This window comes from Callospermophilus lateralis, chromosome 5, assembly GCF_048772815.1.
Source record: "Callospermophilus lateralis isolate mCalLat2 chromosome 5, mCalLat2.hap1, whole genome shotgun sequence".
In the NCBI taxonomy this organism is placed as follows: Eukaryota; Metazoa; Chordata; class Mammalia; order Rodentia; family Sciuridae; genus Callospermophilus; species Callospermophilus lateralis.
The window spans coordinates 85,890,697-85,905,894 of NC_135309.1; the positions used below are offsets into that span (position 1 = coordinate 85,890,697).

Here is a 15,198-nt window from a genome sequence, read left to right on the forward strand (position 1 = left end):
CAAAAAGCAAGAAAATTCATTTTCCTTTCTGGAAACGACTTGCTTCCTGTCATTCTGGGGAGATAGACTTTGGAAAACAAAGAGGTACTAATTTTAGAAATCCTCAAACAATTAAAAATATTAACTGTTAGTAAGCAGTGATCCAAAAATAATTACTTGAAGTTATAGAGTTCTTTGATTTTATGCAGATGAGAAGCAAGACAAAGAATACTACTTTTATTCCTTATTTTATAAGTTCATATTTGAAAATCTAAGAGAAAAAGAAAATCATAATACAAAAGACAGAATGAATAGAATTGGAATAATTCTCTTTATAAGTATAAATCAAATTGAGTCTTCTTTTCCTATACATATCCCTTTAATTTCTTTCATCTAATTGCTCTAGCCAGTATTTAAAAAACAAGTGGTAAAAGAGGGCAGCCCTGTCTTGTTTCAGTTTTTGGAGGGAATGCCTTCAATTTTTCTCAATTTAGAATTATGTTGGCCTGGGGATTAGCGTAGATAGCCTTTATGATGTTGAGTTATGTTCCTGTTATCCCTAGTTTTTCTAGTGTTTTGAACATGAAGAGGTGCTATATTTTGTCAAATGCTTTTTCCTGCATCTATTGAGATGATCATATGATTCTTATCTTTGAGTCTATTGATGTGATGAATTCTATTTATTGATTTCCATATGTTGAACCAACCTTGCATCCCTGGGATGAATTCCACTTGATCATGGTGCACAAACTTTTTGTTATGTTTTTGTATTCAATTTGACAGAATTATATTGAGAATTTTTGCATCTATGTTCATTAGAGATATTGGTCTAAAGTTTTCTTTCTCTGATGTGTCTTTGCCTGGTTTGGGAATCAGGGTGATATTGGCCTCATAAAATGAGTTTGGAAGTGCTGCCTCTTTTTCTGTTTCCTGAAATAAACTGAAGAGTGTTGGTATTAGTTCTTCTTTAAAGGTCTCATAGAATTCGACTCCGTATCCATCTGATCCTGGTCTTTTCTTGGTTGATAGGCTTCTGATGATTCTATACCTAGAAGACCCAGAAAGTTCCACCAGACTACAACTAGTAAATGAATTCAGCAAAGTAGCAGGATATAAAATCAACACCCATAAATCAAAGGCATTTCTGTATAGCAGTGACAAATCCTCTGAGAGGAAAATTAGGAAAACTACCCCAATCTCAATAGCCTCAAAATAAACAAACAACAACAACAACAACAAAAACTTAGGAATCAACTTAACAACAACAACAACAAAAACTTAGGAATCAACTTAACAAAAGAGGTGGAAGATCTATACAATGAAAACTATAGAATCCTAAAGAAAGAAATCAAAGAAGCCCTTAGAAGACAGAAAAATCTACCTTGCTCTTGGATAGACAGAATTAATATTATCAAAATAACCATACTACCAAAAGCACTAAACAGATTTAATGCAATTCCAATCAAAATCCCAATGGCATTCCTCATAGAAATAGAAAAGACAGTCATGAAATTTACCCGCAAAAATATGAGACCCAAAATAGCTAAAGCAATCCTTTACAAGAAGAGTGAAATAGGTTGTATTACTACACCAGACCTTAAATATACTACAGAGTAATAGTAACAAAAAAAGCATGGTACTGGAATCTAAACAGGCTGGTAGACCAATTGTACAGAATTGAGGACACAGAGACTAACCCACAAAATTACAATTATCTCATATTAGACAAAGGCACCAAAAACATGCATTGGAGAAAAGATAGCCTCTTCAACAAATGGTGCTGGGAAAACTGGAAATCCATTAGCAACAAAATGAGATTAAAACCCCTATCTCTCACCATGCATAAAACTCAAATCAAAGTGGATCAAGGACAAAAAAATATTTTGTAATATTTCTAAAATTAACTTCTAATTAGATAGGTTAATCTAGGAATTAAATCAGAGACTCTGCGTCTATTAAAAGAAAAAGTAGGCCCTAATCTTCATCATGTGGGATTAGGCCCCAACTTTCTTAATAAGACACCTATACCACAAGAATTAAAACCAAGAATTAATAAGTGGGATGGATTCAAATGAAAAAGTTTCTTCTCAACAAAAAAGCAACCTGTGAGGTGAATAGAGAGCCTACATCTTAGGAGCAAATTTTTATCCCTCACACATCAGACAGAACACTAATCTCTAAGGTATATAAAAGAAGATTAACATTAAACAGGGGTGAGAGGTGGGAGAGGAAAAGGAAAGAGAAGGAAAATTGCATGGAAATGGAAGGAATTTTTATACAAAATTACATACAAGAGGAAGTGAGGGGAAAGGGGGAAAAAAACAAGGGGGAGAAATGAATTACAGTAGATGGGGTAAAGAGAGAAGATGGGAGGGGAGGGGATGGGGGATAGTAGAGGATAGGAAAGGCAGCAGAATACAACAGACACTAGTATAGCAATATGTAAAACAGTGGATGTGTAACCCATGTGATGCTGCAATCTGTATACGGGGTAAAAATGGGAGTTCATAACCCACTTGAATCAAAGTGTGAAATATGATATGTCAAGAACTATGTAATGTTTTGAACAACCAACAATAAAAATTAAAGAAAAAAAAAAAAGCTAAGCACCAAAAAAACCCAAATAACCCGATCAATAAATAGGCCAAGGACATGAATAGACACTTCTCAGATGAGGATATACAATCAAACAACAAATATATAAAAAAATGTTCATCATCTCTAGCAATTAGAGAAATGCAAATCAAAACTACTCTAAGATATCATTGCTCTCCAGTCAAAATGGCAGCTATCATGTAGACAAACAACAATAAGTGTTGGCAAGGATGTGGGGAAAAAGGCACACTCATACATTGCTGGTGGGACAAACTGGTGCAGCCGATATGGAAAGCAGTATGGGGATTCCTTGGAAAACTGGGAATGGAAACATCATTTGACTCAGCTCTTCCTCTCCAAGTCTATACCCACAGGACTTAAAAACAGCATACTATAGGGACACAGCCACATCAATGTTTATAGCAGAACAATTCACAATAGCTAAACTGGAACCATTCTAGATCCCTTCAACAAGTGAATGGATTAAAAAAATGTGGCATATATACACAATGGAATATTACTCAGCAATAGAAGAGAATAAAATCAGGGCATTTGCAGGTAAATGGATGGAGTTAGAGAAGATAATGCTAAGTGAAGTTAGCCAATCCCAAAAAACCAAATGCCGAATGTTTTCTCTGATATAAGGAGTCTGACTCATAGTGGGGTAGGGAGCAGGAATATGGGAGGAACAGAGGAACTCTAGATAGGGCAGAAGGGTTGGAGGGGAAGGGAGAGGGCAGGGAGTTAGCAATGATGGTGGAATAGGATGGACATCATTATCCAAGGTACATGACTTGGTGTGAACATATTTATTATACAAGCAGAGATATGAAAATTGTGATCTGTAAGTATAATAAGAACTGTAATGCATTCCACTGTCATGTATTTAAAAAAATAAAAATAAATCAAATTGATATTCAATGAATGGAATGAGAATGCAGTAGAAAGAAAAAGTCTAGTTACTTAGATTCTTTCAGCTTCAGATTTCCTATTTTCAAAATGAAAGTCATAGAAACTGCTTTGCAAGATTGTTTTGATGATTCTGTTAGTACACATAAAGAATCTATCACAGTGTCTGAACTAATGTAGGTATTACTCACTAAAAGCTATTCTAATCACTCTTATTGGAGTTCTGATACCCCATTCTGCCCTGACCAGATATAATTATCCCCTTGTATGAAAACCTGTACCATTTACTTAAATATTCTTTTCTGTCCTTTCAGTTATTTAAATGGTATTTCCATTCAAATATAAATTCTTTGTTAATTTATTTGAGAGAGAGAGAGAGAGAGAGAGAGAGAGAGAGAGAGAGAAAATTTTTTAATATTTATTTTTCGGTGGACACAACATCTTTTTATTTGTATGTGGTGCTGAGGATCGAACCCAGGCCGCACACATGCTAGGCGAGCGCCCTACCGCTTAAGCCACATCCCCTACCCATTTGTTAATTTTTAAATGAGTCAAATCTGGGTAAAGAGCTGAGTATGGTGGTGCACACCTATAATCCCAGCAGCTTGGGAGGCTAAAACAGGAGAATCTCAAGCTCAAAGCCTGTGTTCGCAAAGTTGAGGTGCTAAGCAACTCAGTGAGACCCTGTCTCTAAATAAAATACAAATAGGGGGGAATATGGCTCAGTGGTCAAATGCCCCTAGGTTCAATTCCCAGTACCCCTCCCCCCAAAAAATTGGATAAAGAATTTTAAGAGAGAAAGAGAGCTAAACAGTGAAGTCAAATACTTTTTAATCTAAAAGTTGGAATGTGGCTTAAATAGTTTTAAACAAAATATTTACTTAAAGAGCAACATCTAGACTCACCCAATAATGAAGATTTGCAGAACAGCACGTTTATTTACCCCTTAGAATTCTAGTCAACAATATTCCCTACCATCTATCTATCTATCTATCTATCTATCTATCTATCTATTTATCTATCTATCTATCTATATATATATATATATAATTTTTTTATAATTGATGCATTATTATTTTACTTAATAGTGGGCTTCCTTGTCATATATTTATACATGCACATAACACAACTTTGTCAATTTCATTACCTGCTGGCTGGCTCCCCTTTCCTCATTTTTCTCCTCTCCTTTCCTCCCGAGTCACCTTCCTCTACTCTACTGGACTCCTTCCTATTTTCATGTGAGCCCTGCCCTCCTGCTTTTTTCCCCTAGCTTCCACACAAGAGAGAAAACAAATAACCCTTGACTTTCTCAGTCTGACTTATTTTGCTTCACATACTGCAAATCAGTGAGACCCCGTCTCTAAATAAAATACAAAATAGGGCAGGGGATATGGCTCTATTAATTGGTTTATGGATTAATGTCATAACCATGCATCTAATATGTTTTACTAGAACTTTGAAATGGCTCAAATGTTGTTTTATTAAGAAAAGGCACTTAAGAAAAAATGTATCTTAAATAAACGTCTAATTAGATAGGTTAACAGACTTTCACTAAGAGTTAAAGTTCTCAATAATGCATTTATTTAATAATTTGTGGGTTTGGGTGGATTGACTGTTTATTTAGTAGACTGAGGCTTTAACTAAGGGCCTCATGCCTGCTAGGCAAAAGTAAAATCTCTGAGCTACATCCCCAGTCCTAGAGAATATTTTAAATTATTTTTATAATATATTCAATACTTTAAAAAATTCATCAGGAATATCAGAGTCAGCAAAGAGATCCTTTCAGTACAAGGATAAATTTCAAACAGCAATGGTTTTGTTTCCTGATATTCTTTAATGGCTTATTCTCATTTGCTCTGGTTGACAAAATAGGTAACTAATATAATCAGTACAGCAACAGGAAACCATAGGCACCCAAGGATTTGCTATAAAAATGACTGTAAAACCTACTTCATCCATCACAAGATATTTGTAGTAATCTGAAGGCAGTGTTATTTATAACAGTAACAACAACAGCAAAGAGGATGCCACATTTCTCAACTTTTCTACTATTTCACTTCGTATCTTTAAAAAGATGAATGTGGCTACTAGACAGCTTGGTATTAAAGGTCAGCAGAAGAAGGAGAAAGACTAAAGTGAGAAAAGTTAAAGAAAAAAGAAGGCAATAGAATAAATGGTAAAAGGAAATACTGTTTATGAATACTTTTAATATGTCAAATACAACTGAAGATACAGGTTTTATTAAAAAAAAGCATTTCTGATACTTATTGTATAGTGACCCTTTCTGTATGTATCTTTTTCTTTCTGTATGCAGACATATATATTTAAGTATTTAAATAAGTGTAAGCAAAGCAGCTATGTTTCAATAAGTTGCACAATCATGTTTGTAAAATTAAATATCTTATGGAAAATTGTCTTAAAAAATAAAATTTTCCAGTAACACAAGAAGAAACAAAATAGTCCTATATCCATTAAAGAAACTGAATTTATTACCAAAGTACTCTAAAAAAATACCATTCCTCGATGATTTATTTCACTCATGAGCTCTATCAAACATTCAAGGAAGAAATAATACCAATATTAAACCAATATTTTTTAAAAAACAGATGAAGACCTATGATTTCCTAACACATTTTTATTGTTTATTTTTTTAATTGGTGTATGATAAGTATACAGAATGGTGTATTTCACTGTGGCATATTCATATATTCATATATATATATATATATATATGCATATTTATATAATTTGACTTTTTATGAGAACTGCAACATTTTAATATCAAAACAAGACAAACACTATAAAAATATAAATGTTTTCCATTTACACATATACAGGTAGGTAAATAGATGTATACATCTATTACATATATAATTATAGGAGCAAAAACCATAAAGAAAACATTAGCAACAATGTATAAAGAGGATATCATGATAAAATAGGATTTATCTCAGGAATGTTACATTGTTTTGACCTTCAATTATCAATCCATGAAATTCACCATATTTACTGATTAAAGGGTAAAACATAATTTTAATATATATATGCTAAAAAAGCATTGAAAAAATTTAACACTAATTAATGTAAAACCTCTTAATCTAAAAATAGTTGGGAACTTATGTTAACAGAGAATATCTATAAAATTGATGTTATACTAATGTTATACTTAATATAGGAGGTAGTTGTACCTAATATTACAGCTTACTATAAAGCAACAACAATCAGAATAACTTGATTCATAATATGAACATAATCCAAGATATTCTCCTATTTTAAAATCAGCTGATTGGCAATCTTAACTCCCCTTAGTCATGTAACTTAAGGTACTTACAGGTTTCTAGACATTAGGATGTAGACATTCACAGTGCTATTCTGGCAACCCCTTGATCAAATTTCTTTTTCAGATCCTACAAATATGTGATAGTACTATCTCAATACAAGTATAATATTTTTCATCATTTTTTTGGGAAAAGGGAATGTCATTAACCAAGCTTGTCATTTTTCATTAATCACATTAAGATCTATGTTCAACTTTCCCAAGAGACATTCAGAATATTGAATACACTGTCAGATTTGCATGTTTATTTCTAATATCAACATTTAAAAAATCACATGTCTTGCCCATCATATCAGCTTCAATTAAGTAATGGGTCAGGACTGTATAGATCTCATTCTAGGAAGTAATTTCTAAGACCAAGAAAGCCACAGGAATAAACATACCTCCACCTATGAAAATACTGCCCAGTAGGAAGAAAGAAATGTAGCCACATTCTATAAGTGAAATACAGAAAGAAAAAAAAAAAAAAAGGTTTCATATTGGCTTGGACTTTGAAGTAAGTTACAGAAGAATTCTAGTATCAGTGTATTTACTTAAATAATTTCTATAATTGTTTGAAGCAGAGAATAGGCTGGGTATGTAGCTCAGTGATAGAGCCTTGCCCTGAATTCACTAACACCTGAAAACAAAACAAAACAAAATGAAAAAGCAAACAACAAAGGGAAGAGAATAAAAAGAAAATACAAAAACTATATTTCTTGGCTTTGCTTTTTTGCATCCTGAAATATCCATAATTGTTTTTCATTTTTAAAAAGAAATGTGAGCCTGGCTTAGAAAGTACCTGCTTACTGATTTGAGCAAGGTTGAAAAATGAAAATGTTAGCCAGGCATGGTGTCACATGCCTATAATCCGAGTAACTCAGGAGACTAATGCAGAAGGATCACAAGTTTGAGTCAGCCTCAACTCAATGAGGCCCTAATCAACTTAACAAGAATCTGCCTAAAATAAATAAATAAATAAAAGGCTGAGGATGTGGTTCAGTGTTAAAGCATCTATGATTTTCTGATTTCAATCCCCAGTACCAAAAGAAGACGAAGGAGAAGGAGGAGGAGGGGAGAAGGAGAAGGAGGGAAGAAAGGAAGAAAGAAGGAAGAAGGATGAAGAAGGAGGAGGAGGAGGAGAAGAAGAAGATAAAAGCTGATATCTATTATCTCAAAGACTCTGTTGTTCTGTATCGCTAGCCTAGTATATATACTAGATTGTTAACTACACAACTGGCCATATTTGCCGCAGTCTCTCGGCTGGGCACAAATCACGAGTCTCCACACAGCTTGTAGATTCAAACAGCAATTCTTTATTCCCCAACTCACACCGGCCGTCTACAAACACGTTTTGGGGAATCCACGTTCTCTTCCCAAATCTCCACTCTGCCCTGATCCACTCTCTCCCAAATCCACTCCACATGGGCTTCTGTCTCCCAAAATATACTGTCTGACCCTAAGCACTCAAGAGGAACTCAGCAGCAGGATACGCCCTATTCCAAAAGAGGAACACCCTAATCTCCTATTACTAAACCGCCCTATTCTAAAGGGGAAACACCCTACTCTCCTATTATGCTAAACTGCCCTATTCTAAAGGGGGAACACCCTAAACACGGATCCTGCCCTGGTCCTTGAGCAAGGTCACCTTCCAGAAGTCCTTCCACTAGACAGCATGGGAGTAAGCTGGCAAGGAATTTGTCATACCTACTTGGCTGATGGCTCCCAGCACATATTGTGCATTTTTTATTCACCAGTATAACCCCATAGCTTCATACAGGGCCTGGGACACATGACAGATAGAATCACTGATTTTCATAAAGAATGAGTCCATGGAATTTGCTCTATCCATTGAAATATTGCCTCAAATTCCTCATAGTTAAAACTGACTTCACACTTTTTGACCCATAATATCTGGTATGATTTGAACATGATTTGAGTGTATCCCCCAAGGGTTTCTGTGTTAAAATTTAATCCCAACTGTGAGGTATTAAGATGGTGAAAGCTTAATCTGACTTTGGTATTTAATTGTGGGGGCCTTTAGGAGGTAATTAGAATTAAATAAGGTCATTAGAGTAGACAACCCATGTTGTTAATTTTACAAGAAAAAAAGAGACAACATGCATACTCCCTGTCTCTTACTATGTGATGCTCTCACAGTCTAAGTACTCTACTAAAAAAAAGACCATCACAAGATGCAGGCCATTGAACCACTTTTCTTTATAAAGTTACCTAGCTGCAGGTATTTTATTATAATAACATAAAATGGACTAATCTAATATCACTCCTAGAAAGCTCAGCAATACAAAAATATATATGCACAAGGTTATTAATTGTAGTATTATTTATAATTGTAAAATAATTTAAAACTACCTAAATGTCAAATCATAGATGAATGAATAAGCTATGAAATATACCTACTATATAGTACTTATACAATTATAGAAATAAAAATATAACTGTGAAATTATATGTATGCCATGACTTGCAAGAGATATTAAGCACAACAAAAAAGCATATAGAGCATAAGAACTATACTGCCTATTGTGTAAGAAATAAGTTACACATAAGAAATAAGTATTTCTGTCAACCATTATCAAAAGACTATAGGGAGGATAAGTCAGATAATAAATTGATCATGTACAAAGGATATCGTGGGAAGAATGAAGTGATAAGGATATAAGACAAGTATGCATATGTGTGATTAAATTTTACTGAGAGTATTAACTATTGGAAGCATGTTCATGTTTTTTATAGTAAAAGAAGGGAAACCAGAAACAAAGTAAACTGAAAGGCATTATTATATTTCAAATGACTGCTAAGACAAATTACATTAAGAAGGCCATATCTGAATAAATACTTTCAGTCTTGGACACGATGGGGTTGTGAAAAAAAAAAAAAAAAACTAGAGAACATCATAAACTCTTCTCAGAATGCTTAATTATTAAGCAATGTAATTAATAGGCAAAACAGTTCAGAAATTACTGTAGTTTTATTATAGGATTGAACAAGTTGGTAAAAGTATTGATGTTGGAAGTCAGGGATATCATGATGGAAGAACAATACAATTATGGAAAGATAATGTAAAACCAAAACAAAACCAAATAAGTATAGATTGGAAAGGGAGGTATGAAGGAATACTATCTAAATTATGCACATATATATAACATATATATATATATATATATATATATATATATATATGTATATATATATAGACACACACACACACACACACACACACACACACACACACGGATGCATGTGTATAAATACATTCACAGACTGGTCTCTGGTGAAAAGGTCTATAGAAACCAAGATACCCCAGTCTCAAAGAGCTTACTAGGTCCACTCAAAGGAATGAGAATTCCTTGGAGAAATAGTTGATTTCATGGGTGGGAGTACAAAATGATCCTGGGATAATAAGGAGGTTAAAAATAAATAAATACAGGATGAAGTCACAAGGGAACAGAAATCATTTGGTAATGCTACTACTGGTGACTTCTGGGATCACTTGGAATCCAAATAAACAAGTACATAAATGAATTACAAACCTCTGAAAACAAGAATGTCATTAGTCCATGATAGATAGATAGATAGATACGTAGATAGATTAAAAAAACAACAACAACATTTGCTTATGGTAGAAAATTAATGCTGACTAGTTACCATGGAGAAAATACTTAAGTTAGAAAATCATCATTTTGCAACTATCTAGTCAAAGGTTAGATTGTGCAAAATCATGATAAATACTACATACAGGAAAAATTTTTATGAAAATGGAAATTTTTCATGATTTTAAAATATAACCCGATTAATTTTGAGGGAGGAAAAAAGTAACATAGTGAAGAAGTTGGATAAAACCTTCAAAAGGTGCATAACAATTAACACTGCAATGAAGGACAAGTGAACACCCTGTATTCTTCAGTTATCATGCATGTTCTCTTTAGCAGTTCAATCAAAACATAACCTGAATCTAATTATGAGGAAACATAACATCAGGTAAATACAAATGAGTGGTATGAGCTCTTCTATATCCATAGTATGAAAGAAAAAGAGAATAAAATAAAATGTTAAGAATGGTTGAATTTGGGTAAAAAGCATCTAGGACTTTCTTTGTAATTGTTTTTACTATAAGTTTGAAATTATTTCTATACAAAAAATATTTTTTAAAAAGTAATGCATGAATATATGTTCTTTGAAGAAGAAAAAATCAAACAGGAAGATGTAAATGGAAAATAAAATGAATTATCAACCTCCCAATGTTATCTTTTCCCCACTAGAAGCTAAACTTCACAAAGTTAAGATTTTTTTTTCCTGTTTTTTGCTCAAATACATCCCAAGCACCCACACTGGTGCTTGGCACCTGAATAGCTCCTACAATATTCATTTACTGGAGAGATGAATGAGTAGATACAAGTTATGATTGTTAAGGTTTGAATATGAGGTGTCCCCCAAAAGTTCACACGTGAGACAATGCAAGAGAGTTCAGAAGGTAAATGACTGGGTTATAAGAGTCTTAACGCAATAGTGAATTAATTTCCTGATGGGATTAACTGAGTGGTAATTGAAAGGAGGGTGTACCTGGAGGAGGTAAGGCAGTAAGGGTGTGGTTTTGGGGTCTATATTTGTATCTGGCAAGTAGAGAACTATTTCTCTGTTTTCTGATCACCATGTGAACTGCTTCCCTCTGCCACACTCTTGCACCATGATCTTCTGCTTCCTCTTAAGCTCCAAGGAATGGAGCCGGCCTGCTAAACCAACTAAGACCTCTGAAACTGTGAGCCCTCAAATAACTTTTTTCTCCTCTACAGTTGTTTTGGTCAGATCTTTTAGTCACAGTGGCAAAAAAAAAAAAAAAAAAGCTGACTAAAGCAACTATTTTCCTCCTCCTTACTTTATGTAGATCTGTATACTAAAATTATTTATTTATGAAATAAATTCGGTCAACTACTAAAAAGCTCACGAAGATTTCATTATTGCTTCTTCCTTAGTATTTCTTCTCCTTTGCCATGAAAACAGAATACCTAGATCCCACTGATAATACATCCAAAGCCCCTTGAATAATTCAAGTCATTCCATGTATTTGCACCCTCTAAATGGTCTTCTTTCTTATCCTCTTACTCCTTACCCTGTTCTCCTCCAACCCAACAGAGAAATCTTTTTTTTTTCCCAACAGAGAAATCTTTATAACACAACTTTTTTTCCCATGTCTTAAGATTTTCAGAATGAATTTTCATCACCTGTAGAATAACTGATGAGAAGCATGAATAGCATTCTTTACAAGTGTTTCAAGATATATTTTCTTAGCTGGGTGCAGTGGCATATGCTTGTAATTCCAATGACTTAGGAGGCTAACGCAAGAGAATCATAAGTTTAAAGCCAGCCTCAATGACTTAGTGAGGCTGAGAAGCCCTAAGCAACTTAGACTCTGTCTCAAAATAAAAAAATAAAAAGAGCTGGGGATGGTAGTTCAATGGTTAAGTGCCCCCCCAACACCCCCGCCCTCCACCAAAAAGATATGTCTCATATTCTCTTTCCTCATCTCTACTGAGATATAGTTGACAAATAAAAATTGTTAACATTAATAGGTATACTTATATGTTTTGATATACATGCAGTATGTGAAACACTCACAAACAAGCTAAAAACATTTTCACCTCAAATAACTACCATTTATTTTTCTGGTGAGAACAATAAAGATTTACCCTCATAGCAAGTGTCAAGTATACAATGTACTCTCATTAACTATATTTATAATACTCTACTGTCTTTTGCCCACTTTTGAATCAGGTTATTTGTTCTGTTTTATTTTGCTATTGAGTTACATAACTTCTATATAAACATTAGATATTAAAGCCTCTCTCCACGTGTGTGTGTGTGTGTGTGTGTGTGTGTGTGTATGGAGAGAGATATAGAGAGAGAAAGAGAGAAAGATTGACACAAAAATACAAATACTACATGACCTATCTGTATATATAGAGAGATACAATATGTAGTATGTAAGTATACATAATGTGTATACATCCAAATATCTAAAATCCAAATCTTCAGGCAAAAATTCCAAAGTCCAAAAATCTCTGAGATCTGAAATACACTTATTCACAAACATCTTATATAAGGGATATTAAAAGGGATATTAAAAACAGAAGTTCATTGGATTAGACAAAGGGGAATGAAGGAAATGGAGGGGGAATGGGCATAAGAACAACAGTAGAATGAATCAAACATAATTTTTCCTATATTCACATATGAATACATGACCAGTGAAAACTCCAAATCATGTACGACCACAAGAATGGGATCCTAATTAGAACTTATACTCCATGTATATATGTCAAAATATAACCTACTGTATGTATATATAAAAAAGAACAAATAAAATAATTAAAAATTAAAACAAACAAACTATGTTTCCTGCTATTACACAGGTTGCCTTTTTACTTTGTTGATTGCGTGGAACCTTTTTAATTAGATGCAGCCCTAATTATTTTGTTGCCTGTGATTTCTGGGATCATGTTCAAAACATCATTACCCAGACCAATGTCAAAAATGTTTTCCTCATGTCTTTTTGGAAATCTTTTATGGAAGCCATATATGTAAGTCTTTAATCCATTTTGATTGATTTTTGTATATGGCAAAAAAGAATGGTTTCATTTCATTCTTCTGGATGAAGATGACAGTTTTCTCACTAAAATTTATGGAAAAGATTGACTTGCATATCTTGAAATATCCTTGTATTCCAGGGACAAATCCCATTTGGTCTCACTTAAATATTCTATTGAATTCAGTTCGGTAGAATTTCATTGAGAATTTTGGCAACTTTGTTCATCAAGGGTATATTAACCTGTAACTTTCATTTGTTGTATCTTTGGTATGTTCCCTTAGTAAAGAAAAATTCTTTTGAGAAAGACTGGCATTGATTTTTTTTGAAAATTTGTTATGATTAACTTTGTGAAGTAATTCATCTTGGGATTTTTTTGTTTCTCTGCTTTAGACAGGACCTTGTTATGTTACCTAAGCTAGCCTCAAACACATGATTATCCTGCCTCACCCTCCTGAACAGCTGAGGTTATAGGCATATGCGCTACCATGCACACTTCTTGGGGAATTTTTGATTACCAATTTCATCTCCTTATTGGTCTGTTGAGGTTTCAATTTATCCTTGATTAGATTTTGGTTGTACAATCCTAGGCATTTACTTTTCTTCCAGGTTATCAAATCTGTACATGATCTTTTTTATTTGTGAGGCATTATGTTCACAACTATTGAACTTTGCAAGCTTTGTCTTTAACTAGCATGCTGAAATAAATGAACTAGAGTTCAAATTAAGTCCATCTTTGGAGACAATCTTTTTTTCTTTTTTTTTTTTTTTTTTTTTTTTGGTCTTGGGGATTGAACTCAGTGGCACTCAACCACTGTGCTACATCTTCAGCCCAATTTTGTATTTTACTGAGACACAGGGTCTCACTGAATTGCTTAGTGCCTCACCATTTCTGAGGATGGCTTTGAACTCGTAACTCTCCTGTCTCCTGAGCTGCTGGTATTATAGGCATGTACCACCATGCCTGGCTTGGAGACAATCTTAAGTTGTTAACAATTTTGTTTCCTACCTTCCATTTCTATGTGTAGAGCAGATGTCTCATATGTATCTAAATTATTTCAATATAATAGCTGTGAAAACTTTTAATTTTAATAATAATAATATTGAAAAGAGTGAGATTCCACTGCCATCTTAATTATTAAAACACTTTCTTAGAGTGAGCCCAAGATGAGAGATATGATTAGTTACTCCTTAAATAAGTCTTTGTTCCCAACTGTATTTCATATTATTCAGTTTTTAATTCTAATGCATAAAGTACCTAATATATTTAGTGACTATTAAATGAAAATACAAAAATTTATCTGATACACAGTGTAAAAAAAAATTTAACAATCAACAATATTAACCTTGTTGAAAACTCTACAACATTTATAGGCAATTTAATGGGTTTTTAGTGAGCCAAACCAAATGTTACAAACGTGTATATATTTTAGTCATGTTTGTTTTTTAAGAGGCTAAGATCTTAATGAGAGGTTAAGACTTTTGTTCACATCTGCCTAAGTTCTAATATTAATATAATTGTATAATTAAAATTATATAAATATATTTTTATAAAATGTATAAATTTTTGTCATTACTTGAAGTTCTTTTATATACTTATGAGTCTTTTGGTTGTTGTTTTTTTTTGTGGTGGTGCTGGAGATTCAACCTAGGGCCTTGTGCGTGGGTTGGCAAGCACTCTATCAACTGAGCTACATCCCAAGATACCTTTTATGTACTTATATATGTACGTATATAAACATACACATATATACAATAAATATATAAAAATAAAATTTTAAAAATACATGGGAAT

General features: G+C 33.3%; 1 protein-coding gene across 1 annotated transcript in view; it reads right to left on the reverse strand.

Annotated features, from left to right (window-relative positions):
• Fam174a (family with sequence similarity 174 member A) overlaps nt 1–15,198 on the reverse strand; it is a 45,064-nt gene that overhangs the window by 9,825 nt on the left and 20,041 nt on the right. The gene's annotated exons all lie outside the window — the stretch shown is intronic.